This window comes from Microcaecilia unicolor, chromosome 1, assembly GCF_901765095.1.
Source record: "Microcaecilia unicolor chromosome 1, aMicUni1.1, whole genome shotgun sequence".
Classification (NCBI taxonomy): Eukaryota; Metazoa; Chordata; class Amphibia; order Gymnophiona; family Siphonopidae; genus Microcaecilia; species Microcaecilia unicolor.
In genome coordinates, this window is record NC_044031.1 from 560,716,040 (window position 1) to 560,728,600 (window position 12,561).

Here is a 12,561-nt window from a genome sequence, read left to right on the forward strand (position 1 = left end):
TTTCTGACTAAAAAATGACCATGTTTGGCACTGAATGTTTGGATGTTTTTTGTAAAATGTCCAAAATTGGATTTGCATGTCATATTGAAAATGCTCCTCTACATCTCTCCCTTAATTGCATTCCTTCAGTGAGACTAAGGAAGTTTAACTTCCATATATTAACTTATGTGCAAAACATTGCATTAAAACAGGAACAACATCCTAGTTATTATGCAAGGTTCAAGGCCATGCAGTCAACAATGGCAAGAAACAACAGCAGAAAGAGGAATGTTGAAGGAGGTGATCAATCCAAGCAACCAGAGCCATCAGCAAAACATTTATCCAAGTTCCAATCAACAGTTTTCTTCCCAGATAAGGAATTATTTCATAGAAACAGTTTGATAATGAAGTCTTGTTGATGATTGCAGAAGATATGATGCTGCTTGCAACTTGAACAAAGTGGCTTCAGAAAGTTTTTCCAATGATGCATGCCTGCTGTCCACCTTCCAAGTAGACACAATCTAACATGAAGATTTAATGAACTGTATGACATTCACAAGAACTTGCTTATTACAGAATCACAACAGGTGGAATATGTTTCTGAAACAGCAGATCTTTGGAGCAGCCAGAAGGACATTTTTCTTGGAATGGCCATTCATTACATAAACAAGGAGACATTATTATGCCATTCCCATGCTTTGGCTGATCATAGGTTTAAACATTCCCACACTGGGGAGAAGATTGTTCAAATGATGGCTGAACTGTCCGCGGAATTCCACATAACAACTAAGATCATCTGCTCCTTTACTGATAATGCAGCAAATATTATAAAAGCCTTGCGTCTTCTGAATGACATTTGTGCTGGTGGCAATGAAGACAACGGCAGTTCATGTGCAACAGTCCAAGAGTCCATCAGTTTCGGAGTCAGAGATGGTCAAAGCTGATGATGGCTGGACCTCTAGGAGAGGAGAAGAGAAGCAGCTGGAGGGAAAGGAAAGAGGTGCTGGTTGGACCCAAGGGAGGTGGAGGGAGAGGGAAAGGGAAAGGAGAGAGGTGCTGGCTGGACACATAGGAGGAGGAGGAGGGAAATGAGAGAGGTGCTGGCTGGACCCATGGGAGGGAGAGGGCATTCCCTGGATTCTATATATGGGGACTAGAGTTGTGTGCACAATTCTGGTCATATTCTGTATTGTACACGCAACTTAATTGTCTTAACAAGCAAATCAGTACTGATAATTGCCACTTAACAAGCAATTATTGCCACTAATTAGCTTAAATTAGAAATTACATGCACAACTTTCTAGGCATATTCTATAATGTAATGCTCATAAATTCTAAGGTGCATATCTGAAAAGGGGGCATGATCATTTATTTATTGCATTTGTATCCCACATTTTCCCACCTATTTGCAGGCTCAATGTGGCTTACATAGTACCGTGAAGGTGATCGCCAATTCCGGTATGACAAATACAGAGTGATTTTGTGGCATAGAAAAAGTTCATGTGTGATAGACACATTAGGGAATTGAAAGGAAGAAGAGTTAAGTTATGTTCATTTCGAGTATTAGTTTCATTGTGTTGCAGGGTTCAGGCATTTAGGTTGGATCATTATGGTATGCCTTTTTGAACAAGTTAGTTTTTAGTGATTTCCGGAAGTTTGATAGGTCAAACATTGTTTTCACGGCGTTTGGTAGTGCGTTCCATAGTTGCGTGCTTATGTAGGAGAAGCTGGATGCCTAGGTTGATTTGAATTTGAATCCTTTGCAGCTTGGGTGGTGAAGGTTTAGGTATGTGCCTGTTGATCTTGTTGTGTTTCTGGTTGGTAGGTCTATGAGGTCTGTCATGTATCCTGGGGCTTCGCCGTAGATAATTTTATGAACCAGAGTGCAGATTTTGAACACAATGCGTTCTTTGATTGGGAGCCAGTGCAGTTTTTCTCATAGGGGTTTGGCGCTTTCGAATCTCGTTTTTCCAAATACAAGCCTGGCCACGGTGTTTTGAGCAGTTTGAAGATTCTTTATAATTTCTTCTTTGCATACTCATAGATTCCATTACAGTAGTCTAGGTGGCTTAGTTCATTGTACCAAATTGCGAAATATTTTCCTTGGGAAGAAAGGTTTTACTTGTTTGAGTTTCCACATTGAGTGGAACATTTTCTTTGTTGTAGATTTTGCTTGGCTTTCTAGCATGAGGTTTTGGTCGATTGTGACTCTGAGTATCTTCAGGCTGTCTGAAACAGGAAGGGTGTATTCTGGGGTGTTTATATTGGTGGGTTTGTTCGTGTTGTATTGGGATGAGAGGATGAGACAGTGTGTTTTTTCTGCTTTGAGTTTTAGCTGAAATGCATTTGCCCATGAGTTCATGATGTTCAAGCTAAGTTTGATTTCATTGGTGCTTTCTGTTAGATCATGTTTGTAGGGGATGTATATCGTGACATCATCTGCGTAGATGTAAGGGTTAAGGCCTTGGCTGGATAATGACTTGGCATGTGGGGTCATCATTAGGTTGAAAAGGATCGGCAATATTGGTGATCCTTGGGGTACTCCACAGTCTGTTATCCGTGGTGATGATATGTTCGAATTTGATTTCACTTGATATGTTCTAGTGGTTAGGAATCCCTTGACCCAACTAATTACACTTCCACCGATCCCGAAGTATTCTAGGATGTTTAGTAGTATTTTGTGGTTGACCATGTTGAATGCACTAGACATGTCAAATTATAGGAGAAGTATGCTTTTGCCTGTTGCAATTTCTTGTTCGAATTTGGTTAGGAGAGTAATCAGTAATGTTTCGGTGCTGTGGTTGGAGCGAAATCCTGATTGTGATTCGTGCAGTATTGAGAATTTGTTTATGTAATTGGTAAGTTGTTTGGTTACCATGCTTTCCATCAGTTTGACTACCAGTGGGATAGATGCTACTGGGCGGTAGTTGGTGATTTCATTAGTTTTTTTCTTTGTGTCTTTTGGTATTAGGGTGAGTAGGATGTTGCCATTTTCCTTAGGGAAGAGTCCATATTGGAGCATGTAGTTTAGGTGGGATGTGAGGTCTGCTATGAAGCATTGAGGAGCATTGAGGAGCGGATTTTATCAGGTAGCTGGGGTATCCAATTTACAGTGAGTCTTGGCGAATCTATTAATCGCTTGGGTGACTGTTTCAGCGGTGAGGAGAACTAAGTTTGTCAAGATTCGGTCCGCTGGGTATTCACCGAGGATTGGGTCCAGACACTCGATGAATATATCGATGTCGGTGATGTTCTGAGGTAGTGTGTTGCGTAGGTTTACAATTTTTTCCTTGAAATATTTAGCTAGTTTGTCTGTAGATGGGGTGTCAGTATTGGTTGTGGTGACCAAGGTAGTGTCTAGTAATTTGTTCACGATTTGTATAGTTTTTTTCGTGTCTTTGTAGTCTGGCCCTATTTTGGTTTTGTAGTACGACCTTTTGGATTGCCTAAATGCATATTTGTATTTTCTTTGAGTTTGTTTCCATGCGTTGAGTGTGTATACATCTTTTATTTTTTTCCATGCTCGTTTGAGTTTCCTAGTTTGTGTTTTTAGTTTTTTCAGTTCTTCGTTGTACCATGGTATCGAGTTATGCCTACGTGAGGTTCTTGTTTATAGCGGTGCTATTTCATCTAATATGCTTCTGCATCTTTTATTCCAATCTGAGAGATAGTGTATAGAGTCCGTTTGTGCTGTCCATTCGTTATTTTAAATCTGTCGCCAGAATGTTTCCGGGTCTATTTGGCCTCTTGTGCAGTAAGTTGTGTGTTCTTGTATTTGGTTTGAACCCTTTTTTTGCCATTGTAGGGATAGGTTTAGTTTGTAATAGTCTGTCCATGGTGTGTCTGTCCATTTAGTATCTAATATTATTAAGTTCTGGTCTGTGGACAGTTTGTGTGTGATGAGGTCGAAAGTGTGCCCTTTGACATGAGTTGCTTGCAAGTGTGGCCATTTAAGGTCCCATAATTGAGGAATTCCTTGCATGTCCGTGCGTTGGTGGAGTTTGGGTCTTCTAGGTGAAGGTTGATGTCTCCTAATACTAGTATATTGGAGTTAGTTACATAGGTGTTTGATATGAAATCCATGAAGTGAGATTGGCATTCATTTCAGTTAGCTGGTGGTCTATAAAACAAGACACAGTTTAGGTGGTCAAGCATGGTTGTGTTGTGGATTCTGATTGAGGCGATTTCATGGGAGGGGCATGAGTGTTCCTAGAATTTATGCGCAGTGTTATAGAATATGCCCGTTCCGCATGTAAATTAGGAATCAGTATTTATACCAGGTTTTACTTGGCATAAATAGCCACAACTAGATTTAGTTGTAACAAATGGGCACTAGGTGTATTCTTTAAACTGCGCATACATTTATGCATGGTTTATAGAATACACCTAGGTATATATTTTTTCAGCATAATATACAGATTAGCTTCATATATAGAATCCGGGGGTCTACAACCATTTTGAAGTTTTAGCAGGTTAACCCTGAAACAAAGCATTGCAATAGTCCTTGTAAGAGATTACAAATGGGTAGAGCAATTGAGCAAAATCTTTGACAGAAAAAAAGAAAACAAACTGTCCACAGTTGGCGAAAAGAATAAAAACATATACTAACTACTTTTGAAATTTGATAACCAAAAGTCAAACCTGAATCTAGTTCAATTCCAAGACTGTACACGTGATCTTTGGCCTCCAACCACTCCATCCCCAGACAATGCTAGATGTGCATTCAACCAACCATCTCTACAGACCAGTTCTGTCTTTGAGAGATTCAGTTCTAATTTGTTTACAGCCATCCAACCCTTCACTGCATCTCAACAGAATTAGAGGGGTTTTTTAAAATTATTTTTTTAACGTTACTAGTGCACAGGGGTTTCTTCCATTAAGAAACTGACAGCACATTTCTGCACTGTTACTGAGTAACTCTTTGCACTGTAAAGACCTGAAAATGAAAAAGAAGTGGACATCTCTGAGGGAGTGGAAAGAATGAAGTGTGATCTAAGAAAGTGTGAAATGTGGGCAAGTGCTTGTCAACTAAATAATGCAAACAAGTTAAAAAGAATGGGTCACAGAAATTTGGGAGAGCCATAGAAGTACATGAAGGAAATGAGGTACTGATATTTAGCAGCTAAGAGAGAAACCTCTTGATGTTCTTAAGTTTGTGACTAGGATGAATAGGGAGGATGATGTAATATAAAGGGGGCATTTTCGATATGACATCTGAGTCCAACTTTAGATATTTTGCTAAAACATCCAAAATTCAAGTGGGGAATATAGCCATTTTAAAAACAGAATAATGTCTTTAAAAAAAAAATAGCTATTTGCTAGATGTTTTTATGCTCGTTGTGTTTATCTTTTTGGTCCATTTTCAGAAAACAAAAGTCCAAGTGAAAAATGCAATCAAGCCATTGGGATGTAGGAGGAAACTGGCTACACAGACATCTCAGGAGAGCAATGGGGCACCCTAGGGAGCACTGCAGTGGACTTCAAATAAATGCTCCCAGATACACATCTCACCATTGCTCCCTTACCTTATCTTCTGAGCCCCCCAAAACCTATCCAAAATCCACTGTCCCCAACTCTACACCACTATAATAGCCCCTATGGGTGAAGTTTTGGAGGGTTCACAGTTTCCTCCACAAGTGTAACAGGTAGGGGGAGGTATAAGCCTAGGTCTACCTGTCTGCAGTACACTGTACCTACCACTAGACTACTCCAGGGACCTGCATGCTACTCTAATGGACTTGAGTATAACATCTGAGGTTGGCATAGAGATTGGTAAGTAATGTTTTAAATCACATTTTGGGGTGGGTGGGAGGGGGTTAGTGCCCACTGGGGGAGTAAGGGGATGTTATCCCTGATTCCTGCCAGTGGTCATTTAGGGCACTTTTTGTGGCTTATTCGTTAATAAAACAGGTCTAGACCAAAATGTCCAACTTATAGCCCTGGATGTTTTTGTTTTGTCCATTATGGCATGTGGGAAAAAAGAACCCGAATTATAGTTACGTCATGCAAGGTTCCACGTTAGGAGTTACAGACCAAGAAAGGGATCTGGGTGTCATCGTCGATAATACACTGAAACCTTCTGCTCAGTGTGCTGCTGCGGCTAGGAAAGCGAATAGGATGTTGGGTATTATTAGGAAAGGTATGGAAAACAGGTGTGAGGATGTTATAATGCCGTTGTATCGCTTCATGCTGCGACCGCACCTTGAGTACTGTATTCAATTCTGGTCGCCGCTTCTCAAGAAAGATATAGTGGAATTGGAAAAGGTGCATCGAAGGGCGACTAAAATAATAGCGGGGATGGGACGACTTCCCTATGAAGAAAGACTAAGGAGGCACAGCTTTTCAGCTTGGAGAAAAGACGGCTGAGGGGAGACATGATAGAGGTATATAAAATATTGAGTGGAGTGGAACAGGTGGATGTGAAGCGTATGTTCACGCTTTCCAAAAATACTAGGACTAGAGGGCATGCGATGAAACTACAGTGTAGTAAATTTAAAACAAATTTGAGAAAATTTTTCTTCACCCAATGCGTAATTAAACTCTGGAATTCGTTGCCGTAGAACGTGGTGAAGGCGGTTAGCTTAGCAGAGTTTAAAAAGGGGTTAGAGTTTCCTAAAGGACAAGTCCATAAACTACTACTAAATGAACTTGGGAAAAATCCACAATTCCAGGAATAACATGTATAGAATGTTTGTACATTTGGGAAGCTCGCCAGGTGCCCTTGGCCTGGATTGGCCGCTGTCATGGACAGGATGCTGCGCTCGATGGACTTTTTGTCTTTTCCCAGGGTGGCATTACTTATGTACTTTATGGCAGAAAAAGGTCTTAACATGCCCCTGTCGCGCTCCCTTGTGATTTGAATGCACTTCTGACAGCCTTTATAGAAAAATATCTAAAAATTGGTTTTGAAAATACCAATTTGGATGTTTTTGTGAGAAAAACATCCAAATGCAGATTTATCCCACTTTCAGGCAAATTTTTGAAAGAGAAGGGCGCCCATCTTTCGACACAAATCGGGAGATATAAGTACATAAGTAATGGCATACTGGGAAAAGACCAAAGGTCCATCGAGCCCAGCATCCTGTCCCCGACAGCGGCCAATCTAGGGAAAGGGCACCTGGCAAGATACCCAACGTACAAACATTTTATACAAGTTATTCCCAGGGTTGCCCAAATCGGCATAATCGAAAGCCGATTTTGGGCATCCTCAACTGCTTTCCATCACGGGGATTACCAAAGTTCAGGGGGGCGTGTCGGAAGCATAACGAAGGCGGGACTGGGGCGTGCCTAACATATGGGCGTCCTCGACCGATAATGGAAAAAAGAAGGGCGTCCCTGATGAACACTTGGTCCATTTTTTCTTATGACCAAGCCTCAAAAAGGTGCCCTAAATGACCAGATGACCACCGGAGGTAATTGTGGATGACCTCCCCTTACTCTCCCAGTAGTCACTAACCCCCTGCCACCCTAAAAAAAAACTTTAAAAATATATTTTGCCAGCCTCAAATGTCATATCCAGCTCCCGGACAGCAGTATGCAGGTCCCTGGAGCAATTTTGGTGGGTGCAGTGCACTTCAGGCAGGCGGACCCAGGCCATTCAGCCCCTACCTGTTCCACTTGTGGTGGTAAATGCGAGCCTGTCAAAACCCACCACAAACCCACTGTACCCATAACTAGGTGCCCTCATTCATCCCTTAGGGCTATGGTAGTGTTGTACAGTTGTGGGTAGTGGATTTTGGGGGAGGGGTTGGGGGGCTCAGCACCCAAGGTAAAGGAGCTATGCACCTGGGAGCAATTTATTTAGTCCACTGCAGTGCCCCCTAGGGTGCCCAGTTGGTGTCTTGGCAAATCAGGGGGACCAGTGCACTACAAATGCTGGCTTTATGATGGAGACCACTGACTATTTTAGTAGCCACCTTCTGGATTAATCCATCCTGTTTATATCATTTTGAAGGTCTCCAGAACTATACTCAGTACTTTAAATGGGGCTTCACCAGAGGCTTATACAGAAGCATTATCACCTCCTTTTTCCTGCTGCAAATTCTTCTCCTTCTAGCGTTTGCCGTCACCTTAACCACCTGTTTCCACCTTAAATTTGTTAGATAAAATCACTCCCAAGTTCCACCCTTTTCTACTTCACAGAAGTACTTTACCCCCTTACTGTACCACTTCCTTGGGGTTTTGCAGCCCAAATGCATGACCCTGCATTTTTTAGCATCAAATCTTAGTTGCTAATTTTTGGACCATTCTTCGCTAGATCCCTCTTCGTGCTAACTACATTATCAGGGGTATTTACCCTATTATAGAGTTTGGTGTAATCTGCAAAGAGGCAAACCTTACCAGACAGCCTTTCTGCAATAGCATTCACAAAGATGTCAAAAAGAGGCAGAACAAGGACTCATCTCTGAGGTACACCACTGATAAGATCCTTTCCATGAAAGTGAACTCCATCCACCACCACCCTCTGTCAGTCACTTTAGGGCCCATACCAAGTGCACTCAGGTTATTTATGAGTCACCAATTTGGAACCATGTCAAAGGCTTTGCTGAATACACCTCATCTAGCGCTCTTCCTAAATCCAACTGTTTGGTCACCTGGTTAAATAAATTAATCATATTCAACTGACAAAACCTACCTGAAGTAAAAACATGTTGCCTTATGTTCTGCAATCCACTTGATTCCAGGAACCTCACTATCCTCTTTTTTTAGACTTGTTGTCATCCATTTACTCACCACAGAGGTCAGGTTAGCTAGCTTGTACTTCTCAACCTTACTTCTGCTTTTGTGGAGAGGCACCACATCTGCTCTGCTCCAATCCTCTGAGACCACTCCTAAAATGTTAGGCGGTGGAGCCACCAGAACTATTATGAATTTGGATGTTTCACATCTGGCCTCAGCACCTTGCCTACCTTTAGTTTAGCTAGCTCCTCACGCAGTCTTCTGAAAATCAGTCAAGGTCTACCATACATCCATTCCTATTAGCATTCATCTTCTGTGGTCCTACTCCTGGCCCTTCATCTGTGAACACAGGACAGGCATATTTATTATGTAATTCTGGAGTGGAGGAGTAGCCTAGTGGTTATGAAGTGGGCTTTGATCCTGGTAACCTGGGTTCAGTTCCTACTGCAGTTCCTTTGACCCTGGGCAAGTCATTTAGCCCTTCATTGCCTTAGAAGCAAAACCTTAGGTTGTGAGCCCTACCTGCATATAATGTGTACATTTACTAGTGCTATGGAAATGAGTTCTAGATAATGCTCTTTTTTCACCCTTGAGCCTCACTTTTACACTTTATCCTATCACTTAAACATCTAAAAAATGTTGTGTCTCCCAATTTTACCTTATTGGCTATTTTACTTTCATTTGTATCTTTTCTTTCCTGACTACTTTCTCAGTTTGTTTTAGCTTTTCCAGGACTCATTGCCTGTTTGTCTCTTTCTGCAATGTCTTGTAATTTATGAAGGTTAACCTTTTTTCCACTTACCCTTTCAGCTAGTACTTTTGAGAACCAAAGCAGCCTTCTTTGTCTCTTGATGTTATCTACTTTCATAATACAAAGATTTGTTGCCCTTAAAATATCTCCTTTCATTTTGGCACACTGCTTTTCTACTTCCCCGAGCTGTTCACTTCCAGCTAGAACTCACTGACATATTTCCCCATCTTGACAAAGTTAGTTCTTTAGACGTCTAGGACTTTCCATTTTGAATAACCCCTCCCTACACATGTCTTAATATTGAATCACACCATCTGGTGATAACTAGATACCAATGATCACCTACTATAAGCATCAAGTCTGGCGTGGCCCCATCCCACCATGTAGGTTCCATTATATAAGAACATTAAGTGTTGCCATACTGGGACAGACCGAAAATCCATCAAGCCCATTATCATGTTTCCAACATTAGCCAATCCAGGTCGCAAGTACCTAGCAAGGTCTCAAACAGTACAGTAGATTTTATGCTGCTTATCCTAGAAATAAATAGTGGATTTTCCCAAGACCATCTTAATAATGGCTCATGGACTTTTAGGAAATTATCCAAACCTTTTTTAAACCCTGCTAAGCTGTTTTTACCACATGCTCTGGCAACAAATTCCAGAGTTTAATTAAACATTAGGAAATTGACCATGTATTATTAGAACAGATTTCTATGTTAAGTTTGCTGTATTTTGTTCCAAGTTTATTGTTACTGGCTTCTTATACTGTAATCTACTTCAAACCTTTTTAGGTGTGAGCAGAATATAAGCCATAGGTAAAGTAAAGAAATATTTTCTCCGGTTTGTTTTAAATTTACTACTTAGTTCCTTCATTGTGTGCCCCCTAGTCCTAGTATTTTTGGAAATCATAAACAAGCGATTCACCTCTACCTGCTCCATTCCATTCAGTATTTTATAGACCTCAATCATATCACCCCACAGCCATCTCTTCTCCAAGCTGAGGAGCCACAGCTGCTTCAGCCTTTCATCATACGGAAGTCGTCCCATCCCCTTTATAATTGGTCTTCCTCTTCTCTGTACCTTTTCTAATTCTGCTATATTTTTTTGAGATGTGGTGTCCAGAGCTGTGCACAGTATTTGAGGTGTGGTCACACTATGGAGCGTTACAATGGTATTATAACATTCTCATTTTTGTTTTCTATTCCTTTTCTAATAATTCCTAACATTCTATTTGCTGCTGCAGTACACTGAGCACAGTTCTTTATGTAGAGAATCGAAGATCTCCTCACTTCTAAAAAAAAATAAAAAACTCCACAACAGGGACACCTGAATTAACATTCAGCATATTGAAATCATCTCATGTATGTTGGATTGGTATGGTGGATTAGCAGTGGCAGGGTGTCATTGGTAAAGGCAAAGGCAAATTTGTTCGATATACCACACATTATAATGGAAATCTTCAGTTTACATAGGAAATCAAGTAGACGAGGACACATGGGACAAAAAAAACGTAATAACTGAAAACATAACTTGCTACTTGAGGAATATATTACAAAGCATCACCTAACACATAAAAACATTGAGAACAAAAGGGAGAAAAACAGTTAATACAATCACTACTACACTGTAACTGTCATTACCAGAAGTCAAAGGTCACAATTTCAAGAATCATCTGGAAAGGTCAGGAAGAAATCAAAAGCTGTTAACTCAATTTTAAATTTCTCAAAAGACAGTTCTTGTCTGAAAGGGGCAAGCTACTCCAAAGAGTAGGAGCAAGTATAGCAAAACTGGCCACATCCCTGTATTGTTTTTGTGCTATGGTTTTATGTATATGATAATTGTAACCTGTTTTGGTATAAAAGTGGGATATACATATAAGAAGTAAATAAAAGAAAAAAAAAAGAAATACACCAAGCATCTGGCTGGCTGAGCTTGGATAGACCAATCAATCTTTTACTGCTGCCTACAGCCTGCCGGATGATGCGGTATCGCTAGGGAAAACGCCAGGTAAGACAGCGCTGCTTACACCTGGCCGTCTGGATTTCCGAGGGCGGTTCCCCTTTCTTCCTCTCCTTTTATTCTCTTTCCTCCCCCCATCCCCCCTTTCCCTGCCTTAACCCTTTGTCTGCCTGGTTCCCCTCCCTCTTCCCTGTGCCCTCCTCTCCTCTCCCCTTCCCCCCCACCCTCCCTAACGTCGCAGGCCATCGGCCTGGTTGTGCCCAGCCTCCCTTTAGGAGGTGGCTGGGTTCTATCTTTTTTTTCTATCTTCAACTATTATGTCACTATGGGGGTCCTTTTACTAAGGTGTGCTGAAAAATGGCTGCAGTAGTGTAGGCACAGGTTTTGGGCACGTGCCGATCCATTTTTCAGCACACCTGTAAAAAAAGGCCTTTTAAAAATTTTTGCCGAAAATGGACATGCGGCAAAATCAAAATTGCCGTGCGTCCATTTTGGGTCTGCGACCTTACCGCAAGCCATTGACCTAGTGGTAAAGACTCATGCAGTAACCAGGCGGTAATGACCTACACGCATCAAATGTCACGGCGAGTGTCCGATAAGCGCGTCCAAAAATTAAAATTATTTTTCAGACGCGCGTATCGGATGCGCGCCAAAAATGAAATTACCGCAAGAGCAACGCGGTAGCCGGGTGCTAACTCCATTTTGGTGTGCATTGGGCGTGTGTAGACGCTTACGTGGCTTAATAAAGGGGCCCCTATGACACCAGTCGACTTGATCCCCCTTGATTTTCTACTTTAGTTTCACTTCTTCAAAACTGGAACCTTTTGTCCTTCTTCTTCTTTTGTATGGAACAACACAGTTGGATTTGGTGCACTCTGGATGTGAATGATGTCCTCTTTAATTTGAATCACTGCTGTCCCATATTTCTATAATATTTATCTCAATTTATTTCTGTTTCAATAGCAATGGAATGTGATACTAAGCTTTTCATTATTGACTCACCCTTAAACATTATTGCCTTATACCCATAATCTGAACACAGAAACCACATTATAAGATGTTTCAGAAGAGCCTGACCCTTCTCTGAGAAGAGCTTAGAGAAGAAAAACAAGAAATACTGTAGGGAAGGTGCATGTGGGGAAGAAAAGGAAGAAGGGAGGTAGGAATTTGTCAGCCAGCAATAACAAAGAA